A 24348-nucleotide genomic window follows, 5' to 3' on the forward strand; every position below is an offset into this window, starting at 1 on the left:
AATCAAGCAGCGCTTAGGGGCTTTTGCTGCAGGCCGCAAGCCATCACTTACACCGAAATCGGAAAGAGCTCTCACCAAAGAACTCTGGCCAAAGCCTGTCAAATGCAACTGGTGGACTTTGCCGTTCCGTTTTGACTTTCGAGACCGGGCAGAAACAAGCCTTGAGCTTTGCTCCAGTAAGAGCCCACTTGTCCTAATCAGGACCCTGAAGGTGACTAGAGCAGTTTCTCCACTATGTGGTGCCTAGCTTCAAATGGGCTTTAGTGCATGAACAAGTGTTTGCTTGTTCGAGTCGAGCAACAAGTAGGGCTGTTTTTTATTTGGTCTCAGGCAGCAAGCAACCACTTAGAACACAAGTGGAAATCACTTGTGGAAAGACCTCTCACAAGCAGAGAAGCCTTCGTCACACTCTTGCCAAAGCCTGTTAAACGCAGCTGGCGGACTTTCCTGTTCCGTTTGCCTTTTCAAGGGCGGCCCTCGTACATTTGCCACGCTCCAACATGCGGCTTAAATGTAGTGCGTTGGCCGGGAATCGAATTAGACTCGAGTTTTGCGCTCTGTAGCACCCGTGCCTTGGGAACAAGCTGAAACTGAGATCCGGCCCCACTCCCACATAGTTTCTGTAGCGTGACTGTTTTCACGTTGTCTGCTCATTTGCACTGGCGAACAAAAGTCTTGATATTGTCTTTTTTTTTTTCTTTTTTGGTTTAATTGATTTATTTTGAAGATGAGAGCCCGAATAGCTTCTTTGTAGTTTCTGTAGTGTAGTGGTTATCACGTTCGCCTAACGCGCGAAAGGCCCCCGGTTCGAAACCGGGCAGAAACAACCCAAGGCTTTTGAGCTTTGCTTCAGTATGCGTCCACTCGTCCTAATCGGCACCCTGAAGGTGACTGGAGCAGTTTCTCCACAATGGGATGCCTAGTTTGAAATGCGCTTTAGTGCATAGAAAATGAACAAGTGTATACTTCAAATCAAGCAGCGCTTAGGGGCTTTTGCTGCAGGCCGCAAGCCATCACTTACACCGAAATCGGAAAGAGCTCTCACCAAAGAACTCTGGCCAAAGCCTGTCAAAGGCAACTGGTGGACTTTGCCGTTCCGTTTTGACTTTCGAGACCGGGCAGAAACAAGCCTTGAGCTTTGCTCCAGTAAGAGCCCACTTGTCCTAATCAGGACCCTGAAGGTGACTAGAGCAATTTCTCCACTATGTGGTGCCTAGCTTCAAATGGGCTTTAGTGCATGAACAAGTGTTTGCTTGTTCGAGTCGAGCAACAAGTAGGGCTGTTTTTTTTTGGCCTCAGGCAGCAAGCAACCACTTAGAACACAAGTGGAAATCACTTGTGGAAAGACCTCTCACAAGCAGAGAAGCCTTCGTCACACTCTTGCCAAAGCCTGCTAAACGCAGCTGGCGGACTTTCCTGTTCCGTTTGCCTTTTCAAGGGCGGCCCTCGTACATTTGCCACGCTCCAACATGCGGCTTAAATGTAGTGCGTTGGCCGGGAATCGAATTAGACTCGAGTTTTGCGCTCTGTAGCACCCGTGCCTTGGGAACAAGCTGAAACTGAGATCCGGCCCCACTCCCACATAGTTTCTGTAGCGTGACTGTTTTCACGTTGTCTGCTCATTTGCACTGGCGAACAAAAGTCTTGATATTGTCTTTTTTTTGTTTTCTTTTTTGGTTTAATTGATTTATTTTGAAGATGAGAGCCCGAATAGCTTCTTCATAGTGTAGAGGTTATCACGTTCGCCTAATACGCCAAAGGCCCCCGGTTTGAAACCGGGCAGAAACAACCCAAGGCTTTTGAGCTTTGCTTCAGTATGCGTCCACTCGTCCTAATCGGCACCCTGAAGGTGACTGGAGCAGTTTCTCCACTATGGGATGCCTAGTTTGAAATGCGCTTTAGTGCATAGAAAATGAACAAGTGTATACTTCAAATCAAGCAGCGATTAGGGGCTTTTGCTGCAGGCCGCAAGCCATCGCTTACACCGCAATTGGAAATCGGAAAGAGCTCTGGCCAAAGCACACTCCCTGAGCACTCTGCCTGGAATGTTGTCTGGTCCAGCAGCTTTCTGTGGGTTAACTCTGCAAAGAGTTTTCCTCACGTCAGCCTTGGTGAGATAGACCACCTCGTCCTCTGAAGATGGGATGGTCTTCCTCGCTGTCACATCGTTTCGTGCCTCAAAACGAGCGTAGAAGCTGTTCAGCACATCTGGAAGGGAGGCATTACTGTCACAGGCAGGTGGAGCTGGCCTGTAGCTAGTGATGGACTGGATGCCTTGCCACATGTGCCGAGTGTCGCCGCTGCTCTGGAAGTGACCGTGAATTCTCTGAGAGTGTGCCCGCTTTGCCTCTGTAATGGATCGAAACAGTTTAGCCCGTGCTGTTCTCAGGGCATCCTTGTCTCCAGCTCTGAAAGCAGAGTCTCTGGATTAGACTACCAGTGCACACACCTTTGTGGTCATCCACTGCTTCTGGTTGGAGTGTATCGTAATGGACTTGGAGACGGTCACGTCATCGATGCACTTCCTGTTGCCGGACACTCATGCCATGTACTCCTCCAAGTCAATAGAGTCGCCGTTGTTTGCAGCCTCCCTAAACATGTCCCAGTCAGTGCACTCAAAACAGTCCTGAAGAGCAGAGATGGCTCTTGCTGGCCAGGTTTTAACCTGTTTCAGAACCGGTTTAGAGCATCTGACGAGTGGTCTGTATGCTGGAATCAACATAACAGAGATGTGGCCTGAGTAGTGTGGAATTACGTTCTACTCACTACAAAAATCTGACTCCAGTTCCACACTGACCCGACACCTCAGTCTGAGTGAGACTCTTACCAATTATAACTCTTAACTAAATAAGCCAAATCAAGCACACTAGATGAATGCAGATAAGAGATTTTATTTGCAATCAGCGCTGATACAAGAATTGAGATGCTCACGCATGAACGTCCCAACAACCTCTGAATGGGGAACTCCAACCACAGCCTTTATAAACATTTTCTTTATCTCTCCAAATGTAACACGTCACTGGTTCTTTGCTGAGACGTTCCCACCTATTTTTCTTTTTGGAAGTTTAGGTTCTTTTTTTGACATCATTATCTTTGAATTTACAACTTCTTGAATACCACTATAATTAAACTTTCCTGAATTATTATATTAAAAATGTGGGCGTCTCCGCCCCCACCAGTGGGATTTTCTTCAGCCTTACTCTCTCAAGCACCTCATTCATCCTCAGCAGACAGCATGGGTAAGTTCTCGGTTCTTCAGGGGCCTACACCCATCTTTACTCTTTTTCATTGTTTTTATACTTTACTGTTTTCTGATTTATCTTTTCTCTTCCACATATGTGATCTAGATATTTCACCTGGTACCACCATCGCCGTTCAGCACGCTTTGCGCTTACTTCATGATATATTACAGGTACCAGTGGGGCGAAGATGGGCCATGATGATCTAGGGTGCATCTCTGCCATTGATTGGTCCAAATTTGGGAAGCCTGGTACCACTGAGAAAGCCTGACAGACTGACATCATTGATACAGCTGCTCATTCTCTAAAGCCCTTGCAGACTACATGCAAGGCCCACGACCGAGCTACATTTCACATTAAACCCTATATTGTTCTTAAAACAATCTAATGAATAAACTTTACCTGAGAACTCAATCATGCTGTCCCCTGGTTATTTCACACAACATCAAATACACTCTCCATACATATATACTTCAACTACAAAATTATCTCCCACAGTAGCCAAGGTGGGGACGGGGCTCTGCATGATACACACCCGGAATGTTTGTGTAAACAACATCCAGCATGTTCGTCCCTCTCATAGCAAAGTCCACATGTTGATGGAATTTAGGGAGCACTGTTCTGATATTTGCATGATTGAAATCTCCAGTGACGATAAACAGTCCGTCGGGGTGAATGAAAGTGGCGGTGAATTCCCGGGGTAAATAAAAGGGTCTGCATCTAACAGTCACAACCTCCACTAGCGATGAACAGTAACTAGAAACAAGCACAGAGTCCTTACATCATTCTGTGTTGATGTAAACACACACACCACTACCGCGAGTCTTACCGCACAGAGCTGCATTTATGTCGGTACGAAACACGGTGAGCCCGGCTAGCTGAATGGCAGTGTCCGAAACTCTGTCGCTGAGCCACGTCTCCGTAAAAACAAAGACACAGCAGTCTCTGTACTCATGCCGTGCAGTTCGCTGGAGTTGGATGTAGTCCAGTTTATTGTCCAGGGAGCAGACATTAGACAGAAGTATGGAGGAGAGTGCCAGCCAGCTAGGGTTTGTTTTTAGCTTAGCATGGACACCCGCCCTATTTCTGTGCTTCCGCTTTCTCACGCATTGCTTCCGTAGACTCTTCTCCCGGCCACTGGCATCAGGCGATGCCGAGGGCTTGGGGCCTGGTCTCCATTTTTGGTCCGGAGTGGCCGCTGCGTGCTACTGCCATGCCGCCATCTTGGATCTTTGGATCTTGGAAACTTGTTACCTTAACTTCACTACATTTGAAAGACAAATATTGTACTTTTTACTCCACTACATTTCTGTCAAGGTCATTGAGTAGAAAGTAGTTACATTAATCAGAGGATGATTGACTTATTTGACCATAGTGCAATTTCTCTCTATGTGAGACAGTATCATTGTCCCAACTAATGGTTTGAAATTTTTGTTTTGATGGCAAATAAGTCTTTCTGTTTTGCTCTTTGTTAAAGTGTTGCTGTTGGGCTGAGTTATACAGCTACGGTTGTGTAGCTGGGTTTTGAAGCAGGTCTTTTTTTTATGATCATTCTGCATTTACAGACCAGTTGATTCAAATATGCATGAATGGATACACATAGATGTGTACTTCTTTGTTGGGGGTGGTAGGAGTATTAAAAAAAATTAAAAATGAAAATGATTATAACTGTCTTTTTTGTCAGTTCAGTGGTTGTTGTTGCTACAAAAGGTACTGTAAGTGTTGCATAAAATAATGCAACAATAACAGAACAATGCATTGACATTTACTTTTGATATTTAATACTTTTAAAAACAAGTACTTCTGTACTTTTACTTAAGTAAAAATCTGTCTTTACAACTTTTACTTGTAATGGAGTAATGTTTGAACAGTAGTATCTGTACTTTTACTCAAGTAAGAAAGTCGTACAGATGTAATGTCAGATCTGTGACAAAGTTCCCAAGTGGCTCTGTCCACGGCTGTCTCCTGGGTCACAGGCTGTCCACACAGATCCATCCACAGCATCAGTGAGCACCACCAAGTGACAAGACTCTGACCAGGAGTAGAGGCAGTAGTCACACTGGAAACTCAGAACACTGGGAGCTCAGGAGTGGGATGTATAGCTCGACAGAGAGAGAGAGAAAGAGAGAGAGAGAGAAAGATATAAAGTATGCTTGTGATGATATGATGTTGAAAGACAATGTAGGTTATGTGTAAAGTGCAGGCAGGGACTCCGACAAGACTAACTATGACAGCATAACTAAGAGGGAGAGCCAGAAGGTGATAGACCGAAGGCTTCCCGGGACATAACGTGTCTAACCACTTCACAGTCAGCAAACCTGAGCGACTTGCGAGGGTGGTAAGGTGACAGCATCCAAACATCCCAGTACACCAAACACTCTATGCCTATAAACCTTCCAGATCTGCTCCTTTACCCAAGAAAAACTATACACTGAAAGCTTGGCTAAACAAATGTGTCTTCAGCCTAGACTTAAACATTGAGACTCTGTCTGATTCCTGAACACTAATTGGAAGGCTGTTCCATAACTGTGGGGCTTTGAAAGAAAAAGATCTGCCCCCTGCTGTAGCCTTTGCTACTTGAGGTACTACCAAATAACCTTCACCCTTTGATTGGAGTAGGTATGACAGATCATAAACAACCAAAAGTTTGCTCAGGTACTGTGGCACGAGACTATTTAGTGCTTTATAGGTCAGTAATAGTATTACAGAATAGTATGCGAAATTTGACTGGGAGCGAATGTAGTGTGGCTAAGATAGGAGTGATGTGTTCATATCTTCTGGTTATAGTTATGACTCTAGCTGCTGTGTTCTGGACTAACTGGAGCTTGTTTATGATCCTACTGGAATATCCAGACAGTAGGGCATTACAATAATCTAACCTAGGGGTAACAAAAGCATGAACTAGTTTTTCTGTATCATCAAGTGACATCATATTTCTTATCTTAGCAAAATTTCTGAGATGGAAGAAAGCTACCCTAGTGATATTATCTACATGAGCTTCAAACAAAAGACCAGAGTTAATAAACACACCAAGATCTTTTACTGCTGGACAAGATGAAACAGAAAGACCATCCACATTTACTCTGTAATCAGAAAGCTTCTAGCTGCATGTGGTCCTAGTACAAGCACCTCTGTCTTGTCAGAGTAAAGGAGGAAGCAGGTCATTTACCATTTTAACCAGTGCTGTCTCTGTGCTATGATAAGGTCTAAATCCTGACTGATACATTTCATAAATGTTATTCCTATGTAAGTATGAACATAACTGCTGTGCTACAGCCATTTCTAGGATCTTGGAGATAAAGGGCAGGTTTGATATTGGTCTATAGTTAGATGGCTGACAGGGGTCAAGGTCCATTTTTTAAATCAGGGGTTTGATAACTGCTAGCTTAAAAGATTTAGGCACATAGCCAGTGCTAAGGGAAGAATTTTTCATTTTTAGAAGGGGTTCAGTGGCTACTGTTTAAAGAAAGATGTGGGGAAAAGATCTAGAATGCAGGTTAAAAGTTTTGAAGAGGAAATTAGTGAAATTAGATCAGGCTCTTGAAGTGGAGTAAAGCATTCTAAGCTCTGATCAGAAATAGTTATATTATTTAAAGGATTATCTATCAAATAATTTGGTTTTAAATTAATAGTCTGAATTTTTTGCTCAATATTGTACATTTTTTCATTGAAAAAATTCATGAAATCATTGCTGCTGCATATAGATGGTGTGCGCATTTCTACAGTGGTTTTACTCCTAGTTAGTTTTGCTACAGTACTATTTAAAAAATTAGGATTGTTTTTGTTATCTTTGATTAGGGCAGAAAGATACGCTGATCTAGCAAGATAATTTTTGTAGCTCAGAGGGCTTTCCTTTCACGCTAACTGAAATACTGCTAATTTAGTTTGACGCCATTTATGTTCTAGTTTCCTAGCTGATTGTTTTGAAGATCATGTGTGGTAGTTGTACCAGAGTGCTAGTTTCTTCTCTTTAATTATTTTCCTTTTAAGTGGGGCTACAGTATCTACGGTGTTGCGAAACATTGACTCTAGGTAATCAGTCGTGTGATCAATTTCTGTGGGGTCAGACAGAGAACCAATCATGCATGATAATTCTGGGAGACTATTGGTAAATCTCTCAGAGGATCTTCCGACTTACCAAACTGAATGTCCTACAATTAATGCTTTGTCTAAAGAAATGAAAACGTTTGAAATGAAATCTGCAAATTCAGTGAGGAATTCAGAATACGGGGCACACAATTTACCTCTAGAGTGTGGACGGAGTTCTGGAGGCACCTCGGTATTAATGTCTCAGCTCCGGATACCACCCCCAATCTAATGGTCAAGCCGAGCGATTGAATCAAGAGTTGGGAAGATTCCTGAGGGTTTATTGCAGCCGCGAACAGCATCGTTGGAGTGAGTTTCTCCCTTGGGCCGAGTATGCCCAAAACACGTTGCTCCACTCCTCCATGGGTCTAACACCTTTTCAATGTGTGCTGGGCTATCAACCCCCACTATTTCCATGGTCCAGGGAACCCTCTGACGTCCCCACAGTAGACGACTGGTATAGGCGAAGCCAAGAAGTCTGGGAAAGGGCCCATGTGCTCCTTCAGAGAGCAATTCGGAGACAGGAAATCCAGGCCAACCGCCGGCGATGCCCGCACCCAGCCTACCAGGTGGGCCAGAAAGTGTGGCTATCCACATGCAACCTGAAGTTGAAATTACCCAGCTGTAAACTCAGCCCCAAATTCATTGGCCCTTTCAGAATCGTTTGCCAGATTCACCCTGTCTCGTATCGCCTAGAGCTACCTGCTCGTATCGTATTTCACCCACCTTTCATGCTTCACTGCTTAAGCCCTGCCATGACTCCCGCACCACAAGTTCTACTGCCCATGAACCACCCCCTCCCCTGGACATTGACAGTTCCCTCGCCTATCAGGTTCACGCCATTCTCAACTCACGTCGTCGAGGAAACCGCCTCCAGTACCTGGTGGACTGGGAGGGTTACGGTCCTGAGGAACGTTGCTGGGTTAATGCTGCTGACATTCTGGACCCAGCACTCACAGAGTTTCATACAAACTTCCCCAGCAGGCCCGCTCCTCGCCAAAAGGGGCGCCCTCGTTGTCGAATACCTGGAGGTGTTCCTTGAGAGGGGGGTTCTGTCACAACCCACACAGAGCCAGAACACCAGAGGGAGCCGTTGCCCAAATATTGACTGCCATGAACTCATTTCCGGTCCTCTAGAGCTTTTAAGCAGCGTGCTCCCTCTGTTCCACACGAAGTGTCGTTTCCTTGTGTCACATACCTTGAGTTATTGCTGTATGGTTTACCTTGTATATGATCCTTGCCTGCCTTATTGACTACGAGTTCGGTTTTGTGTTTTGGTTTCGGTTACAGTGTGTTTGCGTTCCGGTTTTTGACCCTTTTGCTATCCCATATCAATACCGTCTTTGCCTGCCGATTTCGTGAATAAATATCTGCGAATGGATTCTACTACAAGAGCCTCACGTGCTTCATTACAGTTATGCATCATTACAGTTTTTCTCAGTTGCTTACAAACACTGTCAAAACAGATAACACACTGGCTGAAACTGAAGATCACTGGCCAAAATTAATAATTGCTTGCAACTTGCTCTAACACTCTCAAAACTTTAAACTCTTCCTCTGGCCCTTCTTCCATGGCCTAATAGATTATTATTACTATTATATGAAAATTCTCACTATTCTTCTCTCACTACCCCATAATGACAGTAAAAACAGAATTCTAGAAATGTTTGCAAATGTATGAAAAAGGGAAAACTGAAATAACACATGTGCATAAGTATTCTTAAGATTCCCAAGAGCACAGTGGCCACCATAATCCTCAAATGGAAAAAGTTCGGTACAACCAGGACTCTTCCAAGAGCTCGTTGCCCAACCAAAACAAGCAACTGGGGGAGAAGGACCTTATTAAGAGAGGTGAGCAAGAACATTATGGTCACTCTGAATGACTTCAAGAGAGTGTGGAGATCGGACAAAGTTACAGAAGGACAACCATCACTGCAGCCCTCCACTGATCTGGGCTTTATGGCAGAGTGGCTAGACATCTGAAGGACTACACACCAACAGTACTTTGTTACATAAAAAAACTGACAAGAAATCATGGCATACCTTAACCAGAAGCCATGGATGACAAAAGAGGTGTATGTTGTTTTGGATTGTTATTTGTAAATGTTTTTAGATAATAGGCACATTGGACTGATTGTGTTCTGCTGGGGAATAAAGTATTGAAAGTTGAAAGAACATTACAGAGACTCAGTGATTTATTTATTGTTGATTCAAAGGTTTGTCAGTGTCAGTTAAAAATATTGATTTATTAGGTTTCCAATAAGCAGCTTTCCCTAAAAACTTCTATGGAGGGAGGAAGGGACACACCGACCGGATTTATATTTAACCCTTGTATTATAACTCAAACATATAAACCCAGAAATGAAGAAAGAAACCCTTATCTGATCATTGTCCTATTGTCTACAGAGTAATCCAAACATCCTGTAAATTAATGCCCATTGTTACTGAGATCAAGAGAAATTGAAGAACCATCAATGAAAAAATAGAATCATGAATCAAAATGTTGAACCATGAATCAAAAGGTAGTACATAAAGAGTCCTTAGTAGCATTCAGGTCATTAACTACTTCAACCAGTGCTGTCTGTGTTATGATGAGGCCTAAATCCTGATAGATTTCATGAATGAACATGCTGAAAGAAGAGAAAAGAGGAGAAAACGGATCAATTATGCAATTTTTTTGCTGACATCTAATTAATTTCAATGCATATTAACACACATTATATTTTTTTTACAACCACAATATTTATGGTGTGAAATTGATGCCATAACAGTGCCATGTCTAAGCTACACATCATTTGGTAATAACACTCTTCATTACAATTATGAAACATTAATCATGTACAGTTGAGGGTTTGAGTGACAGGCAGTTGTCAATGTTATTTGCAGGGATCCTCAAACTACACAGCTCATATTTGAATTTTCACTGTGATCATTCCCAGTTCTTCTGAATGGTGGGAGGGATGATGGCGCCGCTGTGTATGGTCCACTGTTGTACGCTGTCGTGTTTATTATTAATTGCTGTGTTTATTCTGTTTGGCTCTTACAAAGTGTCATCTCTGCTGGTGCACGATCGTCTGACACTGTTAAATATACAGGATACCATGAACAACTCGCCTGATTGTACTTTCAAAGACACCAGCACCTTTTCTAGTGTCTGTGCCTGCCTATCTATGGCGTCCTGTTTTTCTGCTGCGTAGGAACAATAGGCGCAGGAGACGCGGAAAGAGAGGTGTCCTCATCTTTCCTGTCATTTTTTAATTTACTGCTCCCCTTTCTGCCATCAAATCTCTCCCAGCCTGCCACAGTATCATCACTTCCACCACAGCTGGAGAGTTTGCTTCTACATTCATGAACACTAGTTTTTACATTCAGGATGAGCTGGCTTCTTCTCCTCTGTGCCCAGAGGATTTTATCTCTGCCCTCTACTCCACCTGCACAGGGATTTTGGACTCCATTCAAGGACAGATTCATGAAAACCAAACCTGGTAGAGCTTTATGTTCTGCTGACCATAACGTACTAGAGGTCCCTCGGTCGAGGTACAAACAATGGGGTGATCGCTCCTTTGCAGTGGCCGGTCCTAAACTCTGGAACACAATTCCTTATGAGTTGTGTACTATTACTGACCTGCCTCTGTTTAAAGCCAAACTCAAGACTCACTTATTTAAAATGGCTTTTGGCGTACAAACATTTTCTGTGTTTTGTATATCTTACTGTTATTTTATTTCAATTTCATTTTACATAGACATTGTTTTAATCACCTTTTTAACACTGTAAAGCACTTTGGTTCAATTTAGGTTGTTTTAAGGTGCTATACAAATAAATGTTGATTGATTGATTGATTGAATATTGAACTTGTAGAAATGTAGAAAAGAAGAAGCTGTAAGGAACTGCGACAATTGACAGCCAGACCACCAGAGGGGGTGTTGGTGGGTCGATTGTTAGTCCTTGTTTGTCATGTGATTATGTCATGCATATTGTTACCCATTTCTTGTTGTTCCTGATCAGTTACGCCAGGAAAGAACTGCTGTACCTTCAGCAGAGCATACCTGATAATTTTACACCGGTTTTTGAATATTCTGATGTTTTGTTGGACACCTTAATCGGAGGCGCAGCTCATGACACAGATTAACAAAAACTTTTCTAACTCCGCTGCTTTGTGTTTCACGGACTGTGATGCTGAATCATAAGGGAAAACAAAAGGTAGTGGGACATATTTTTACATCAAGGAAAGTTGGTGTACTGATGCAACAATGTTGATGAAGTGCTCTTCATTAACTGCAGGCCTTTCTCCTCATTTATTCTGGCGAGTGTTTACATCCCACTGCAAGCATGCTCCAAGACCGCGCTGCAACAGCTTGCTGATTACATCACAGACTTGGAGCAACAACACCCAGATTCACTTATCATTATGGGGGACTTTAATAAAGCTAACCTCACCCATGAACTTCCAATACACAGACAGCACATCTCATGTGCAACCAAAGACACTAATACACCGGATCACTGTTACACCACTGTAAAGGACGCATATCACACTGTCCCATATGCAGCTTTAGGACTGTCCGATTACTGCATGGTTCATCTCCTTCCAACTTAATTCAATTCAATTCAATTTTATTTGTATAGCACTTTTAACAAAGAGCAATTGTCTCAAAGCAGCTTTATATGAGAAACGACATAAGAAAACAACAAACATATGAACAGACAAACAGACAGACAGTCCTAGATGTTATCCCAAGTGAGCAAGCCTGAGGTGACTGAGGCGACTGTGGCAAGGAAAAACTCCCTTAGATGGTATGAGGAAGAAACCTTGAGAGGAACAAGACTCAAGAGGGAACCCATCCTCATTTGGGTGACAATTGTGTGATGCAGATACAGCATGTGTATAGTGTTATGTGAATCAATAAGGAGGTTGTTGTCCATGGCGCTGCTTGAATATCCCAATCCTCACAAGCAGAACCCGGCTGGAGTTGGTCCATCTCCGGATGCCACTGGAGCCGGCACAGTCTCTGGATGCCTCGGGATGGGTAGAAGAAGGGAAACAATGGAACAGCATTAGCGTAGCTGCTGTTCATAATATTAGCAGTACTAGCTGAATGTGCATTTAATCACATTTACCTTTACATTTCATCACTGATGGGTCTCTGTAATGTTCTTTCAACATTCAATACGTTATTCCCCCAGCAGAACAAAATCAGTTCTTCAGTTCCAGCTCTTGGAAGAGTCCTGATTGTGCCAAACTTTTTCCATTTGAGGATTATGGAGGTCACTGTACTTTTGGGAGTCTTCAGAATACTTATGCACATGTGATATTTCAGTTTTTCCCTTTTTATACATTTGCAAACATTTCTAGAATTCTGTTTTTACTGTCATTATAGGGTACTGAGCATACACGGCAAATTCAGTAGTGTTAATTCAACTCTAATAAAGTATTAGAGTACTTTTAAAGTGTCTATATTGGTCCACACAAAAATGAGTTAAAACATTTTTTAAAAGTGTTAAAATCCTAACACCATAATAGAGTTATGTAATCAACAGAACAAATCAACTGAATCAACTTTTATTTCAAATAAGCACACCACATAAAAGCACACCATATAAACAGAACTGCTGTAACATCCAACCCAGCATCAGACCACCAGAGGGAGCCCTCACCCAAATTCTGAGCCACCCAGGAAGAAACACTTCCTGGTTCTATTGTTTATATACGGCACACGCGATGCGTAGTATTGTTCTCCATGACTTTACCAAGCCTTTCGGAAGTTTCATGCTATTGGATTCTCTGTGTATGGACTTGGCTCTGTTTTTCTGGTTTTCTCGTGTTTTGCCTTCTGATTCGGATTTGTTTGCTTTCCAGTTTTTGACTTTGTGCTTGTTTTTCCTGGATACTGAGTTCTGCCTGCTGACTTTATTTTCATTAAATCTGCTTATGGATCCGAGATCCACCGACTCTGGCTCTTCCTTACAACTGCTTTGTGCCAACAACAGAACCACTTCACAAAAATACACTTCACATAATATGACAATGTGGCCCAATGTATGTTTTTTTTTTTTTTTCCATTTCAATAGAAAACTGTCTGTCATAAGGTCTGTAATAAATCAACTCCTTAAGGGAAAAAAAACAGCAAATGAATCTGCTCTGTCCTCTACACAATATGCATTCAAATGATCGTCAAAATAAAGAGTGTCCACTCTGTAAGTCACAATGAAAGCCTGATCATAACCTAATAATTATGTTGGTGATCTTTGTGAAATCAGGAATTTCCATATTTGTTCTAACACAAATATCAATCTGATATTCTGTTCCATAGTTCTTCACCCAGTTAGTGGTTGACACGTCACAGTATGCATTAACATTAAAAAGAGCACTTACAATGTCACCACCCTCCGAGTTATTAATGATCACCGTCCTCACTGGACCAAACTCAGATCTCTGAAAATTAAAATTGTCCCAGTGGTAAGCTAGTTGTCTTTGATGTTTCACCAAGGAGTCTGTGATGTTTCTGAAATTCTTCACAGATCTTTAAAAAAGAAAACTATGTTTGGCCTCAAACCTCATGCACCATACATGAAGCGGACCTATTTTACGAATACGATGTGGGTAATGTATCATGAAATGGTGCTTCGGAATAAACCTTTTTGTGGCAACAAAGACCTGAACAGCTTGTGGTTATCATTAATCAAGTGCTTCAAATAGTACATCATGCCGTCTGTTATAACTGGTGAAAATACAATATTCACAATCTGAATCAACAGGAGGAGCAGGTTCCAGTAAATTTCTTTCCACTACATCACCAAAAATAAGAGGGGGATTTCTCACAGGACACAAGACTGAATAACATGTAGTCCAAGATCCTTGCGCTCGTCCATTTTCACCTCACTTGGTCTGTTTTTTCTCTCAGTATACCCGTAATTGTATATTTGGATCCTCTGTGACAATGCTTCCAAAGACAGATACGTCTGGTCAACAAGGTATTGAAATACAAGTTTCAGTTCATACTGCACTACACCTTCAAGCAAATCGCTCATTATGTCAACTGCATAGTTATCAGAAGTGTGGAAAAAATGCAATGTGTTGAGCAAACATGTCTTTTTGACCCCAAATGTTGAATCCAATTTTGGATTTTTTTGTAGAGTATCACAATGGATTTCTTTTGTATGAAAAACCATGCCAGGGTCATCTTCAGTGAAGACAGAATGTAACTCATCTTTACTGGTTAAACAAAATGTACAGCAATATGTACCACTGAAGGACTGAACATAACCAAACAGTCCATGTAAACCTAGGTTATCACCTGTTACTTGTATATCAGAAACAGAGAAAAGGCACTTGGGTTTCAGGTTTTTTAAGATCATCAGTGAGAGGCTTAGTATATCAACAAATCCATGTTTCTTCATGACTTGTGAGTAAAAGAGTGCCACAACATGAATATTCATTAACACAGAATTAGATTTTGGGGGCAGGTTTCTCAATACAAAGTAAATACAACCAACTTTGTGTATCCCTCTCTTTGAACCTAAGGGATTTGCAGTCTCAAACTCATCATAATAAAGTTGAATCTGTAGCGCATGTTTAAGAGAAAACAAACTGTTGTTTTTGAAATATGAGCCACATATGTCTCTGTAAATGTTTGGCTTGCATGAAATGTTCACATATGTTACTGTTCTTGAACATAGACGTAAGGGTTCCCAAGATTGGCATGTACACAAATTTATCTGTTACAGGGATCTGTGTGTAAACTCCGGTTGTTCAATCTCTGTGTAGATCAAATCGCACCCCAAGAACATTTTCAACTGGTCCAATTATTTCAAACATTTTCTCAAAGAACTTCTGCCATTTCACTCTTGTGTTCAAGACAGAGAAAGGATTTTCAAGTTGCTCAAAACACTTTTCTACCTTCTCTTCCAAATCTGTATTCTGAATGTCTGAAATACAGCTGGGAACTTTTTAACAATGAATGTCCTTTACAAGTTCCTCCATGGATTCTACCATTGCTTGCACTGTGCTTTCAACAACACTATGTGCTTGTAGCTGTGCTACAACAGACCCACACATATTTAACACATGATGATTCTCAACAGATCATTGGGCAGCAAATGGGGTGTCTATACTGACTGCTTGAGAAGTTGAGAGTTCATCAGCTTCATTATGAATGTCCACATTGTCAACAGTATTAGCCAAAAAAATGGTCCGGTGGAAATTATTAAGGTGCTTCTTTAAACCTGAAAAAAGGCAAAATGAACCCCAGCTGTCCACATTGCAAACTTAAAGTTTTTCCAGGATATAAACCATGATGGAGCCTTAAATGCTGACAAAGCAGTGCAGAACCTTTGTGGCGTGCCTTACACATAAAGCAAATCAACATATTTGCATCCAAGGATATTTATCACTTTGTGTGTTGTAAAGAAATCTTGCTCTGAGCTCCCTGACTCTAGGATTTTCTTTTACACTTCCAATGTTGATATTCAAAGTCAAAGTCAAGTCAAAGAAGCTTTATTGTCATTTCAACTATATATAGCTGATGCAGTACACAGTGAAATGAAACAACGTTCCTCCTGGACCAGAGGTGCTACACAGAACAAAAAACACAGTACATGTGCAATACTTGAGGTGCAATTCTTTAAAAACTAAACATACAACATAAGTGCACAGGATGACAAGACAGTGCAGTCAAACAAGACACATAACACCAACTATGTGCAAAAAGGACAGTGTTTGACAGTGGACAGTGTTTGACAGTGAGGAAATAGGGTTAGGGACAGTGAATAATAGCAGGAGAAGTTATCTTAGTTAATAATAGTAGCAGCAGAGGTTATTTTAGTTACAAATATACAAATATTTAAAGTGACGTGCGCATGTAAACAAGATCAATGTAAAGTGATGTGTGCATGTTAACATGATCAATTGTGTGTGTGTGTGTGTGTCCAACTCAGTTCAGTTCTCTGTTGAGACACCTGATTGCCTGAGGGAAGAAGCTGTTCAACAGTCTGGCTGAGTGGGTCTGAATGCTTTTCTACCTTTTTCCGGATGGCAGAAGGGTGAAGAGTGTGTGTGAGGGGTGTGTGGAGTCATCCACAATGCTGTTTGCTTTGCAGATGCAGTGTGTGGAGTAAATGTCTGTAATAGAGGGAAGAGAGACTCAGATGATCTTCTCAGCTGTCCTCACTATCTGCTGCAGGATCTTGTGATCCGAGACGGTGCAATTCCCAAGCCAGGCAGTGATGCAGCTGCTCAGAATGTTCTCGATGGTCCCTCTGTAGAAGGTGGTCAGGATGGGAGGTGGAAGATGAGCCTTCCTCAGTCTTCACAGGAAGTAGAGACACTGCTGGGCTTTCTTGGTGATGGAGCTGGTGTTGAGTGACCAGGTGAGGTCCTCCGCCAGGTGAACACCAAGGAATTTGTTTCTGCAGTCAACAAACATCTCTTTCATTTTCTCCACATTCAGAGACAGTTTGTTGACTTTACACCAGGCTGTTAGCCACGGCACCTCCTCTCTGTACACTGACTCGTCGTTCTTGCTGATGAGACCCACCACGGTCGTGTCATCGGCAAACTTAACAATGTGGTTGGAGCTGTGCATTGCTACACAGTTGTGAGTCAGCATAGTGAACAGCAGTGGACTGAGCAAGCAGCCCTGAGGAGCTCCAGTGCTCAATGTGGTGGTGCTGGAGATGCTGTTCCTGATCCGGACAGACTGAGGTCTCCCTGTCAGGAAATCCAGGATCCAGTTTCACAGGGAGGTGTTCAGGCCCAGCAGGCTCAGCTTCTCTATCAGGTGCTGAGGAACAATTGTGTTGAATGCTGAACTGAAGTCTATGAACAGTATTCTTTCACAGTCCAGGTGGGTGAGGGCCAGATGGAGAGTTCTGGTGATGGCATCATCCGTAGAGCAGTTAGGATGATATGCAAACTGCATGGGGTCTAGTGAGGGCGGCAGCAGGTTCCTGATGTGCCTCATGACAAGCCTCTCGAAGCACTTCATGATGATGGGTGTGAGTGCAACGGGATGGTAGTCATTGAGACAGGACACTGGAGATTTTTTCGGCATGGGGATGATGGTGGTCGACTTTAGGCACGTTGGGACGACGGTGCTACTCAGGGAGATGTTGAAGATGTCAGTGAAGACATCTGCTAGCTGTTCTGCACATTCCCTGAGCACTCTGCCAGGAATGTTGTCTGGTCCAGCAGCTTTCCGTGGGTTAACTCTGCACAGAGTTTTCCTTACATTGGCTGTGGTGAGACAGAGCACCTGGTCCTCTGGAGGAAGGATGGTCTTCCTCACTGTCACATCATTTCGTGCCTCAAACCGAGCGTAAAAGCTGTTCAGCGCATCTGGAAGGGAGGCATCATTGTCACAGGCAGGTGGAGCTGGCCTGTAGTTGGTGATGGACTGGATGCCTTGTTGAACACTGTGGTTTGGATGAATGTGTAAAAGTTGTAGAGGGATTCGTGGTAGTTGACAATGAAGATGGAGTGTGCTTTGAAGAGCTCATCGAAAGCTGCCAGGGATGTTTGTGCTTTGCAAGGGATGGGCTTGTGAACAAGGATGACATAGAACCTTTGGATGTTGTTCCTCTGCTCACCAACACACAGGAGGAAGGGTTGTCCTGACTTCACACCTGCAAGGAATGTTTCAACACTGGTTCCAATCTGTAACAAAACAAAGAAATATCTTGAGAAAAAGTGTTTAGCGCCACTTAAAAACTTTTGTTTTATGAAGCAAGGGTTTCAAAATAATAATGTTAAAAAAATTACATACCCGCAGATATCTCCCAACATGGTCGACAGCTTGATATAAGCTAATTTTGGCACTCTTCTTGTGGCTTTTGGGGGTAGGTGGAAGCAGGTGAACCAGCAGTAGAATACTTGAAAGGTCACTGTCCCAGCCTAGAAGCAAAGTAGGAGACAAATCAGAACTATTTACATCTGAATTAAACATATTAAAGAGAATATTGAGAAAAGCTTACCAGTCCCATCAGAGTTTTGCTGTGCACACAAGAGTTCTTCAACATGCTCATTAGAAGTCAGGTTCTTGCAGTCTGCCAGGATCCTGTGTTGCATGTCAGTCAGAAGAAACTCCCTCTTTCTCTTTGGACTATCTTGATCAGTAGTGCTGGTGCAGAGTTTCTGGCATAGAGGCGAAGTGTTGCACTGCACAGTCTTTAGCCTCCAGGCCAAATAGCCAGATCCACTCTGTGGGTCATAAAAGTGTTCCTGTAAAATTCAACAAGAAAAATCATAAAATAAGTTGTACTACTTCCAAAAAATGTAATATGAGCCAGCCACTAGTGTAAAAACTTACATATCCATTGTCTGAATATGGATCTCTGAGGCCGGGAAATACAGAGATGATGCCAAGAGCATATTTCATATGAACAAAGGTTGGCGGGATCCTCCTTTAAAGTAGAAATAATTATTTGTATTATTTTTAAACCTCTGAAATGCACACAGATTCGTATAATTGGCTGTGTAAGTTTAATTAATGATGATTTTATTTCTGAAAGCATGATTTTTTTAAGAATGTTTTGTTTCTTTCCCTTTGTTTTTGCAAGTTACAAGCAAGTTTTTTTTCTGTTTTAGGCATTTACCATTCCTTTTTGTAATAAGATTCCTCAGTAGTAAGATTGTTTTTGTCTTTAAAAAAATATTTTATTTGCATAAACTACCAATGTGAACACTGAAGTCTTACCCATGAACTTCAATCATGTCAGCCACAAGAAGGTTTACCATCTGTCTCCATGTTCTATCTGTCAATGTCTACAGTATGTTTTGTCATATTCCTCCAAAATATTTTGTTCCCCTGGTTTAGAGTGGAGAGCATCTCTCACCATCTACAAGAATCAGAAATTTGTGACATTAGCCTGTCCAACTATAAAACCACAACCGATCTGAACAAGATCTTTATGCCTGGGATTTAATAACTCATATCATTCAAAACAAAAGCGGTGGTTGCACACCTCTTTTGCTGATTCCCGTTCAGCATGGGGTTTTTTTCCTCCATTTGGCTTAATAATTTCTGTTGCATCTGATGAGTCAGAGGATACTAGCAAAGTGGATGAGTTCTCTGACACAGACGAGAATGAAATGTCTGACACAGGTGATGAAGTGTGAGATAAATGCTCATGAAGCGCAACTGTAACACAGTTTAATGAAATATATACATGCATAATGACAATAATTTGTCCTTCACAGCATTTGTCACGGATGATCCACTGTTTTCCCATCAAGATCAAGTAATAATATATCTTACCCATTGATTGTTCAGAGGACACCATAAAAGTAAGGTTCCCTGCTTGCAAAAGTTCCTCATACACATCTGCATCCACTTCTGTCCCTGATTCATCTGTCAAGCGCAGCTCAGACTGTAGTGGAAGACCTAGCTTTTCTATGACTCAGAAAAAATTAAATTATGACCAGAGAAAACTCTCCCTGGTTTAATATTCCCATTATTATTACTAATTTGTGTGGTACAATATAAACAGATTGAATGGTCAGTTTATTCAAACATTCAGAGTTGTTTAAAACAACACTAACCTTTCTGAAGAAATGTGTTGAAGTCTTCGTAGCCCTCCTCAGTTTTGGCCATTTTCTACTGACTTTCTCCAAATCTCACCTTCACCAACATTTTGCACTAACAAAACAAAGAACCTTTATAAACTGTCAACAATTTTATCTGAAACTAACTTTACAGTCTACAGCAGACACACACACACCTCCTAATCAGCATGCATGAAATAACAGTGCACCACTAAATCAATATAAAATACATTTTAAACACTGACATTTGCAGTTTTCATTCAGAATTGCATTTCAATTAAACACTCGCTGTACTGTTATCCTCTAACCTGCATTTCTCCCATTATAGAAGGCTAATACCATTAGCGATGTTGCACTCGTGTGGCTTAATGTATTTATCAAGCAAATTGTGTGCATTAATTGTCGGTTCAGTCCTTCAAAAACAAGCGGTGCTTGAAAACTCTAACGACCTTGTGCTGAAATTAGCTAGATTCTTGCTAACTAGTTAGCCGGACTAGTCTTCGTCAGATAAATTTGCAAGCACATTGTACTTTTCAACATTGTTAACCAACCAACAGATTGCTAACTACATGCACAAGTAACTACTACATAGAAAATGAGATTGAATAGACATATTGTCCTCACTTACACGAGAATGCTCATCACAGGAATAAAACAGAGTAATGTTGGGCTTCTTCCACTTCTTCAGAAATACACAGATCTGTTAGAACAACTCTGGTCAGTGTTTATTTTGAATTCAGCACTGACCAGAGTTGTTCTGACACCCTGATTTGATACCCTGAATCAACACTAACACTTTTTTAAGGAATAACTCTCCTTAAATAACTCAACAAGTGTTGAAATGACTATGTATTTTAAACACACAACACTAACACTGAAAATGTAACACTTTTGAAATTGCTGTGTAGATTAGTGAGAATGTTCATATAATAATAATAATAATAATAATAACATATTACCTTTATGTGGTCATTTGATTTACTGGGAGTGAAACTAGAACTTGGTTAGTGCATAGGGGTTTCATTATTAATGAGGATGGTTTAGGGATTATGGAGATAGCTAATAATTTCTGCCATGTACTTCTCATTTTAGGTATGCTATTTTAAGGCATTGCTCTAGGGATGTCAGCCAGTTAGTAAAATCACTTGAATCGGACTGACTTATTTTAAAAATTAAATGGACTGTCATGAAATTTTGTACAAACATTCAAGATCTTCAGATGATGACTTTAGCACTATACCAGCAGATTTTATGGAACTACCTTCTTAAATATTACATTTATCCCCAGGATAAATTGTGATTACTTTGGAGATTATCTGATGGGTAGAGTAACCAAAAACCATACTGAAGCAAAAGTACAAGCACTTATAGAAACAATTAAAAATGTTTAAACAACTGAATTTAAAATAGATGTCTAAAAATTGTCACACAAGCTTATTATAAAACAAGTTTCATCTAGGTTTGTCATGAATAACTCCCACTGCTATTTCATTACCTCAAGCACTGCTCTTGTTCTAAACAAGCGCTATGAAAAGGTTGAATGCTGTCTGTGAATGCTAGTGTATTTCAGCATTTTTGTGCGTAACGATGACTGGAACAATGTAGTTCTGGTGCTATACAACTATTCGCTTTTTCTTTTTTCCACTTCAGAGTTACTGAGAAGCATGCTTGTGGGATTTAAATATAATCAGTAGCTTAAAAATGAAAAAAAAAATCATATTTTTTCCATATTTGATCCATATTTTTGTGTGAGAATTGTTATCCGAGAGATACTAAAGTTATTGGTAAAGCTTGGTACTAAAAGAGGAAGTACCGAGGTGGGCCCGTTATCCAGATGGATAAAAATTTAATCAGGAAGCCAGGCAGAAAAGTAGACAGAAATAGGCGAATAAGCACAAGCCTCGAAAACAGTCCGAAGCAGGGCGAAACCAGGGAGGTTTGGATTTCCCGACCCCCCCACAGAAACAGAAGAATTGGCCAATCAAATTGCTCGTGTCCAGTGTAATGTCACTCGCTTTCAGTGTGTGTTTCCTTATATCACGTATTTACCTGCATATTTTAATAACTTTTGGACTATTCTAATTATGTGGAAATTGTGAATGAAACCCAGGCCATTTTAAAAGAATAACTGCAGAACTTGTTTATTTTCAACAGATTTTCTACTACTGAAGCCTCAAAAATCTCATAAGGCCATGGCAGATTTCCAGCACAGGTGTGTGGTCCTCTGTAGCTGGCAAAAGACCTGCTCCTCACCAGAGGGTATGTATAGAAAAGACATAAAGCCATACCATGCAATCTATAGGTTGCGTGCCAACTGAATGTTTTTTTTTAACGTTACAGATAAGTAAATGTCCAGTGCAAGTCTGTGGACAATCATCACTTTTTTCCAGATTCTCCCACTCAAGTTATTGAGGAGTATTTGGTATTTAAATATCTCAGTATATTATATCTGAAATATCTCACCTAAACTCTTTAGCCATTGCTTAAATTTTGCTGCCGTATATGTAGACTGTTAATGTATATTTTTTTCATCATCTTGTTTTAGGCATACTGGCACAAGCTGGTGCTGTTCCCATCAGGCACAGTACTTCTATCAAGCATGGTCCCGACGCCGAACCCACATTCGCACCCTGGACATGGACCCTGGACCCTCAGCAACCGGCACTCCCCAGCCCAGCAGCACTCCACCCTCCGTGATGGTCCATCAGCCGAGACGTGTTCCTCCAACTTCAGCATTTCAACCACCTGTGCCACGCCAACCACATGCATACATAAGGTGAGTGGAAGGCTGACACTTGCAGAAAGTGTGGTCGTTATAGGACATCAGCAACTGGACATAGCTAGGTCAATGGCAGAATTTACTGTCCAGTGACAGAGACTATGACAAAAGAGCAGTGGCTCAAAGAAATAAAGAAAAAATATATGTTGCATATAGCACTTGTATTCTAACAAAGTTATATGTATAGTTTATATTTAAATATTTGATGTTTAAATAGTATGTCTGTTTTGTTTATAGTATAATATATTGCTATATAATTTGTCAGTTGTATTCATTGTTAGGGTACATGTGATAATTATTTTAATTGTATTTGCACATTATTCATTATTGCACACATTGCACTTTATGTAGCTAGGACAACTTACTTTCTGTCCTTAGGTCTGTGTTGTTTTGTAGCTATATGTTATGTCTTGTGTAGTGTCCTGGAGAAATTTCACTGTCTCATTTCACTGTGTACTGTGTCAGCTATATATGGTCAAAAGGACAATAAAATCTTCTTGATCTTGACCTGAATGTATTCTTTGATTAATCATTATTTATAAGTTTTGGGTTATTGCATATTTAGATGTTTGCTTTAACATATATATTTAATATAAATATTGCTAATTCTTTGTTTAGATTTCTATACTTTGTTACTATTTTACAATCACATTTGGATATTGTTATGGTGTGTGTCTTGTGCTGTATTATTCTCCTCCGAGTGGACGTATCACCGGGTGGAATTTTAGTTTGTGTCTATTTCTCTTAGGTTTCCATAATCTTACCCAATGAACTCAATAAACTATCAAAAACGTAGCCAAAATAAAGGAGATCTTAGTCAGCAGATGAGAAGAAGCAGGTTTCTTTATTCAGCCATGCAGTCAATCACATGCATTTCTGAAGAGAGCAGCTGGTCTAAAAAAACCCCAAAAAATTCCTCTCTGCTTATACCTCAGGCACCCCATGGCGCCTCATATTTCCAGCAATTTCCCATTATATTCAATGTATAGCTACTTTCATCCCTCCTTCCTTAATTTACATACTTTTACCATTTCCCATTATTTTCTTATTTGTCCCGATACTGCCCCTAAATTGAGGTCATCCTCCCTTTGATGACATCAGTGTTCTTCCTCCCAAGTTCCCCTTATTTTTAGGCTTAATTTGAAATTTTCAAATTAGCACCCTGACCTTTTCTCCTTTTCCCAATGTCATCTTTGACTTTTATTTAAGTTAGATACGCTTCTATATCTGAGTTTAAATGTGCTTCTGTTCCTAAGTAATTCTAAGTAAGCCTTACCAATATCACGCTTCATTGCTATATTTCTAAGTAATTCTAAGAAAGCCTTACCACTGTCGTGCTTCATTGCACTTCATTGCACTTCATTGCTATTAGTTACTGATGTTTCGATGCTGTTATGTATAGCTTACCGCACACACTGTCTGTCTTCTCCATCTTGATGCCTATGCTATGTCTAGCTTACCGGCCATGCTGTCTGTCTTTCTTCTCTCATCTTGGTGCCTATTCTGGGCCCTAAAAATCCCCTTTCTTGCTCACCAGTCTCAGTGTGTTTATTACACTAGCACAAATAATATTAAAGGTTCTGCATGATTATTATAAGGTTATACATGATTATTATAAAGGTTATACATTTGCATTAATCAAAAACCAGCTACTAATCAATAGCTAAATAATTTTGATAGATAACCACTACTTTTAGGCAGAGTA

The 24348-nt window shown here is 41.0% G+C and overlaps 1 non-coding gene across 1 annotated transcript; it reads left to right on the plus strand.

Annotated features, from left to right (window-relative positions):
- The first annotated feature begins 753 nt into the window (after positions 1–753).
- Positions 754–826, plus strand: trnav-aac (transfer RNA valine (anticodon AAC)). Its single transcript has one exon. It is a non-coding gene; the product is annotated as a tRNA-Val (tRNA).
- The last annotated feature ends 23522 nt before the right edge of the window (positions 827–24348 follow it).

This window comes from Hemibagrus wyckioides, linkage group LG07 (assembly GCF_019097595.1).
Source record: "Hemibagrus wyckioides isolate EC202008001 linkage group LG07, SWU_Hwy_1.0, whole genome shotgun sequence".
In the NCBI taxonomy this organism is placed as follows: domain Eukaryota; kingdom Metazoa; phylum Chordata; class Actinopteri; order Siluriformes; family Bagridae; genus Hemibagrus; species Hemibagrus wyckioides.